The 7,013-nt window shown below is 44.3% G+C and overlaps 1 long non-coding RNA gene across 1 annotated transcript; it reads right to left on the bottom strand.

Annotated features, from left to right (window-relative positions):
- Positions 1–4,843: 4,843 nt before the first annotated feature.
- Positions 4,844–5,464, bottom strand: LOC126988869 (uncharacterized). The gene is made up of 3 exons (XR_007742603.1): positions 5,331–5,464; positions 5,058–5,209; positions 4,844–4,976 (listed from the first exon to the last, which is right to left on the bottom strand). It is a non-coding gene; the product is annotated as an uncharacterized LOC126988869 (long non-coding RNA).
- Between the last annotated feature and the right edge of the window lie 1,549 nt (positions 5,465–7,013).

Below are 7,013 nucleotides of genomic sequence, written 5' to 3'. Positions count from 1 at the left end.
TTTGTTTGTGTGAGCCATTGTGCCGTCTCCCTTGCATAAGGACAGTGGAACAGGAGTCAGTGGGAAGGTGAATAAAAATTCCATATCCACTTCATTGGTAGCCGCCAGGAAGGCAATTCTGCCAAACAACTCACTTGTACACCGCAGCATTGCTTCTTTGGAATTTAGATCTGCCCGTCTGTTTCCGACACACTGCTTCATGAAGGTCAACAGTTTGTTTCGTTGTATGCTTTTTTCAAATCTTGATGGATCTGCAGTACACTCTGCAATGAATTTGGAATGCATTTCCGCCCCGACAGTGAATATTGATATTAATGAATGTGCAACTTCATCAGGAACGCCTTTCCCAGTGCTGATATTTACAAGGGGTGCATCAACCTCAAGATCGAATGGATTCACTGAATCTTCTATCTGTTTGAGAAGTTTCTTCAGGTCTTTATTGTCCCGCTTAATTCGTGATGGTCGTAGGTCTGCTTGTGTGTCATCACTTACTTCTTTCATTCCAGCCATTTTGCATCCAAAATCTTTCATTATTTCATAATTATTCATATTTGACCTCTGACCTTTCTTAAATGATAATGCCAGATCAGATTTGTTCTTACGTTGCATTTTAAGATAGTACCTAGGCATACTAAACTTATGAAATAAAGAAATAATTTGGGCGCAAAATTTGAATTATAAGGAATTAATTGCCATATTTATTACCATTCTTATATGGTAATGCCATTGATTTTTTGTTCTTAAGTTGCATTCTCAATGACTACTCAACAGAAACAACTTATAAACCAAATATGAATGATGGACAAATATTTTGAATTTTTGGTGACTTAAGGGTTCATATTTGCCCTCTGACCTTTCTTAAGTGGTAATGCCAGGTCAGATTTGTTCTTAAGTTGCATTTTAAGATACTACCTAAGGATACTAATCTTATGAAACAAAAAAATACTTTGGGCGCAACTTTTGAATTATAAGGAATTAATTACCATGATTATTACCATTCTTAAATGGCAATGCCATTGATTTTTTTTTCTTAAGTTGCATTATTGTGCTTTACTATGTGTTTCTGTTATGTATGCATAGTTTTGTGAGTGGGCGTAGAAGTTTGAATTATAAGGAATTTAAGGGCCCCCTTTTAAGGGTCCCTTTTCCAAACCCCAGGAATGCGAAACTTAAGAAATCCCTCTTAGACATTTCTATTGTATGTACAGTCGGGTAAACCAGTCAAACCTTTTGGGCGCAACTTTTGAATTAAACTTCAATGGGCTCCTGAACTACTTCCCCCTTGCCTCGTCCAGCGCTCGCGAGGCAAAGCGAGCCACCAGGTGCCGATGCGGTACCCCCGCCGTTTGCCCGCCACACGATTCATGACTGAGGGCCTCGTCCAGCGCTCAAGGCGCAAAGTTTGCCCGCCACACAGCAAATTGTATGTCGTATGAAGGGCCAGTGTCTCCTTGACTTGTCCGTTACTTCAGCCGTTTACCCGTCACTCGAGGATTCAGTGACTGCTTCGGCCAGCGCTCAAGAGGCAAAGCGAACCATTATTAAGGTCGAGCGACCTACCCTCGCCGTTTACCCGCCCAGGTGCTGGCGCATTACCCCCGCCGTTTACCCGCCACACGATTCATGACTGAGGGCCTTATCCAGCGCTCGAGAGGCAAAGTTTACCCGTCACACAGCAAATTGTATGTCGTATGAAGGGCCAGTGTATCCTTGACTTGTCCGTTACTCCAGCCGTTTACCCGTCACTCGAGCAGTCGGTGACTGCCTCGGCCAGCGCTCAGGAGGCAAAGCGAACCATTAAGGGCGAGCGACCTACCAACGCCGATTACCCACTGGCCTCGGCCAGCGCTCGCGAGGCCTGAGTCCGTTACTCCCGCCGTTTACCCGTCACTCGATCAGTCAGTGACTGCCTCGGCCAGCGCTCAAGAGGCAAAGCGAACCATGCTGGGCGAATGACCTCCCCCCGCCGATTACCCGCTGGCCTCGGCCAGCGCTCGCGTTGCCTGAGTCCGTTACTCTCGCCTTTTACCCGTCAGTGACTGCCTCGGCCAGCGCTCAAGAGGCAAAGCGAACCATTAAGGGCGAGCGACCTACCCCCGCCGATTACCCGCTGGCCTCGGTTGGCGCTTGCGAGGCCTGAGTCCGTTACTCCCGCCGTTTACCCGTCAGTGACTGCCTCGGCCAGCGCTCAAAATGCAAAGCGAACCATTATTATGGAGAGCAACCTACCTCCGCCGATTACCCGCTTGCCTCGTCCAGCAGTCACACGAGGCAATACGAACCATTATTAAGTGCGAGCGAGCTACCCCCGCTGATTACCCGCTTGCCTCGTCCAGCTTACGAGGCAAAACGAGCCATCACGTGCTGGCGCGTTACCCCGCCGTTTACCCGCCACACGATTCATGACTGAGGGCCTCGTCCAGCGCTCAGGACGCAAAGTTTACCCGCCACACACCAAAGTCTATGTCGTATGAAGGGCCAGTATCTCCTTGACTTGTCCGTTACTTCAGCCTACAATGTTTCACACTTGGGTGTAAGAGAAACTCTTGACAAACTATGTATGGAGTTTTCCAAGACCGAATATTCGAGGAAATTAAAACAGCATTCGACGCTGTTATCAACATAATCAAGCATTTAAATCTAAGTGCTTTATATTTAGTCATATGTATCCGCCGTCTCATTTATATTTTCGTTGTTTTTTTTTTTTATTTACGCCATGCTCTCGAGTCATGTAAATAGCACCGTTAAGCTTTACAGTTAAAGCAAATGAAAAATAAACATGTGTTGCGTAGCTATATGTAAAAGTAAGTTATTGATATGGACATTTCTTGACTGCGGTAGGGCTTTTTCCATTAATTAGCATCGTCAAGCAATTGAAACACATTAAATATACACTAGCGTAACGTAGCTATATTTAAAATTAAAGATAATTATAGGGACATATCATGACGGCGTGATCGTATTTTCAAGTAATTAGCATCGTCAAACACGTATTATCTAGGGACGCCTCGCTCTCTTCTACGGACCAACGAGGTTTAGCAGCGAGCTTCGTGCCCCGGTCGGCCTCGCGCCACGTCTCAACGGTGCTTTCCGGGTTCAGCTCACGCTCGCCTCGGGGCAGCGAGAGAGCCTAGCAAAATGCCTCTCTATGGCTCCGCGCTCCGCTCAGCCGCGTGCCGCAACGTCTCACCGCCGCTATCCGGGTTCAGCTCACGCGCTCGCCTCGGGGCGGCGAGAGTGTCTAGCTAAATGCCTCCGTAAGAGCGGGGAGGGGGCACACCACGGCAAGGTTACCAGTCTCATACTCTGGTGGGGAAAGCCCCAGAGTGGTGCCAGATCTGTGGAGAGAAAAGGCAAGATTAGATGAAATGATGACCCTAACTAGCTGTGAATAATGATAGTATGTCAACATTGAGCATAATGGGTAATCAGGAAAATGAAACAAACTTCCTTTGTAACATTCATTTCCATCCAATACATATTACTAAAGATAACAAAAATATAATGGTTCGTTTTTTCCTTTGCCAGTATCCCTTACACTGGTCCTTCATAACTCATTCCTTCAACCCTTACCCTTAGGTTGAATATTAGATTAAACATTTTATATGTTGAGTTCTTTGCGCATCTTTTTCAAATACTTATATTTATTTTTAATCTTTCCCTTGTCCCACTCTCTGTACTCGGGATTTAGGTCATTCATGTATGCTTTAACTTCTTTCCATTTTATGAACACCGATCCAGTCCCGGCGCCTTTGTCAACCGCCTTTATGGCTTTGCGGATGTCCGCATACACTACTGCAGTGTCTAGTTTAGTCACTGGTGATATATCCTGCTGTACAGTATTGGTTGTTTGATTGGTTGAATTGGTTGAAGCTGTGAGAGTTTCCACAGGCGACAGCATTGATAGGTCCGACGGGAAGTGGCTTGGTGGCAGTGACAGAACACTTCTGAAATGAAGTGTTCTGTTAGTTATGTATCATTACAAGCATGCATATTGTCACATGTCACTAGTACCGTTTCTAGACACTATCTGTCACTGCAGATGCTGCTTCCTCGGCCTGTTTTGATTCCCCCCGTGACGGAGGAGTGGGGGCGAGGAAGTCATCCGCCTTTTCACAGGTTGTTTGATTGGTTGAAGCTGTGAGAGTTTTGTAGCGGCAGCCTAGGCCGCTACAGCGAAAACCAAACATTTATGTTTGTATGTTTTCGAGGCAGCATACGTTGTAGCTGGTACAACGCCGTTTGGATCCGCTAAGGCCGCCTTGTAGGTTAAAAGACACAACTAATAACCAGTGGTGACTCCATTGACGAAGCAGTTTATTTGCGAGTATATACATGTATTGGAATATTGTGAATGAATATTTACAATGGTGATATACAGTAATATTTACAATGGTGGCTCTTTGATGATAAAGCTTAAACATAATGTTGCTTATAATAATTAGAATGATTGTGTACATTTATTTATATGTAGTGACTCGTAACAAAAGAGATTAATGTGTGATGGATATGTGTATTTGATGAAATAGAATAGTGTGTGTTGAGAGTGAGAGAAAAGAAAGAGAACGTGATGACTTAAGGGTAGACTGAAGAAACGGGAGATGGAGAGAACGAGAAAGGGGTCACTACAGTTTCCACAGGCGACAGCATAGATAGGTCCGACGGGAAGTGGCTTGGTGCCAGTGACAGAACACTTCTGAAATGAAGAGAGTTATGTTAGTTATGTATAATTACAAGCATGCATATTGTTTCATGTCACTAGTACTGTTTCTACACACCCTCTATCTGTCACTGCAGATGCTGCTTCCTCGGCCTGTTTTGATTCCCCCCGTGACGGAGGAGTGGGGGCGAGGAAGTCATCCGCCTTTTCACAGGCTGTTTGATTGGCTGAACTGGTTGAAGGTGAGAGAGTTTCCACAGGCGACAGCATTGATAGGTCCGACGGGAAGTGGCTTGTTGCCAGTGACAGAACACTTCTGAAATGAAGAAAGTTCTGTTAGTTATGTATCATTATTGCATGCATATTGTTACATGTCACTAGTACTGTTTCTACACACCCTCTATCTGTCACTACAGATGCTGCTTCCTCGGCCTGTTTTGATTTCCCCGTGACGGAGGAGTGGGGGCGAGGAAGTCAACCTCCGCTTCACAGGTCGGGTCAGCCTCCACCATCGAACTGTCTGCCATAGCCCTCACTTGACAGGATGATCTTTGGGATAAATACAATCCATTAAGTAAAAACCCAGCTTCTGAGTTACTGTACACCCAAGTATGTTTACATACATCAAATATGTAACCCGATTACATTCCACATTATCCAGCATACTTACGGCACTTGCCACTCCGCATCAGGTAGCACCTCAGTGTCTCGGTTGAATAATTGCTCATCATTCTTGTGTTTGCACCGATCTCGTAGTTCATTTAATTTTTTTTATTATTTCCATCCCTGGCACCACTCTGTCGCTAAATTCACAATAGCGAATAGCGGTACTCAGGGAGTGGCCACACAGTGTGGCAAGCTTATTTATAAAGGTAGGGTCCTTTATCTCGTCCCATATCGGTGTGATCTACGAGCGCCTTAGGATGCGAGATGTTATATTTGCTTCTGGCGTGCATCTTCTTGCAGTCTTACTGATGAGTTTTGCCAGGTTGGAGAATGAAATCTTTGAGCAACATTCTGCATCGCTCCTTTGTATTCTTGTTTGGAATACAAGACACTGAGGTGACATGCAAGAGGATACAAGTGGCCTGTAGTACTTCATATAGGAGTCCATCAGACGCATTTCAATGTCAGTGAGGTATACCAGCGCTGGGCCTGGAATAAGAATCAGGGTTACTCATTGACACATATATATATATATATATATATATATATATATATATATATATATATATATATATATATATATATATATATATATATATATATATATATATATATATAATCACATTTCATAAGACAAAGATGAATAAATATGCACTACCTACCCTGTTCAGCTGTCTTATGAGCAGCAATCCGAATGCCATAGATTGTTCCATCTGGGATTTTTTTTTCCTCAATCTCTGTGTATTCAGACAGTCGATGCTCAGTGAATTCCATCGGTCTCCTCAAGGATTTAATCATGAACAGGAGAATGAGCACATCTCTCATGTTCGTGAAGTCTGAGAGAGTGGCCGGCCTGAAGGAGGGATCCTTGTAGCACTTCAGTGCTGAGGAGGTATATTCGTTCATATAATCAGATTCCAAGATTTTGTTGACAACCTCCAAGGAGACATTTTCCCTCTCCTTCTTCCTCCTGGCCTTGATCATATCCACCCTCTCCGTCTTCTTGTATTTCACTAAGGAAAGGAGAGCGCAAATTGGACAATCAGTACAACCCTACAGCAAGAAATAGGTATAGACAAGGCAGATACGTATACAAAACCTGAATACCTACCTGTCATAGTGCGGAGTCTCCTTAGGGTCAATCTGTGATCCTCCTCACTAATGCGGAAAACTTCCTTCTCCGCTGCCGCCAAACAATCCACTGCTTTGGTTGTGGCGTGTATTATTTTGCGGATATATGTGGAGCTGTACATATGTGTTCTGCTTGGAATGTAGCCAGGAGGGTCATCACTGTCCATTCAGACGAAGTAGTTGCAGATTACGCTGCCAGTGAGTGTGTCCACGGTCTGCTGCATCATCATGAACGTAAGAACATTCATAACATTTTTGATGTCTGCCTTGGCGGTTGCCTTTTTAACAGGAGTCCAGTCTTCCATATATTTTTCAAATTCCTCTATGAATGATTTAAGTCCATCTGAGAGTGTGATTGTCACTTTGCCAGAACTGACCTTGACAATGTCAGCATTTTTGTGTTGTGTTGTCAGAACCAGGGAGTCTGTCATTATCTTTTTATATAGGCTTGATTTGCGTCTAGCAAAATGGACTTTTTCAGCATGGACATCAAGCCGTTTCACATTTTTATCACAAACGCAGCACTGGCGGAGTGGGTATTTCATGCTCCCGTCAG

This window comes from Eriocheir sinensis, unplaced genomic scaffold, assembly GCF_024679095.1.
Source record: "Eriocheir sinensis breed Jianghai 21 unplaced genomic scaffold, ASM2467909v1 Scaffold10, whole genome shotgun sequence".
NCBI classification, from domain to species: Eukaryota; Metazoa; Arthropoda; class Malacostraca; order Decapoda; family Varunidae; genus Eriocheir; species Eriocheir sinensis.
Note: the sequence above shows the minus strand (reverse complement) of the source record. Positions and strands in the feature narration are given on the sequence as shown.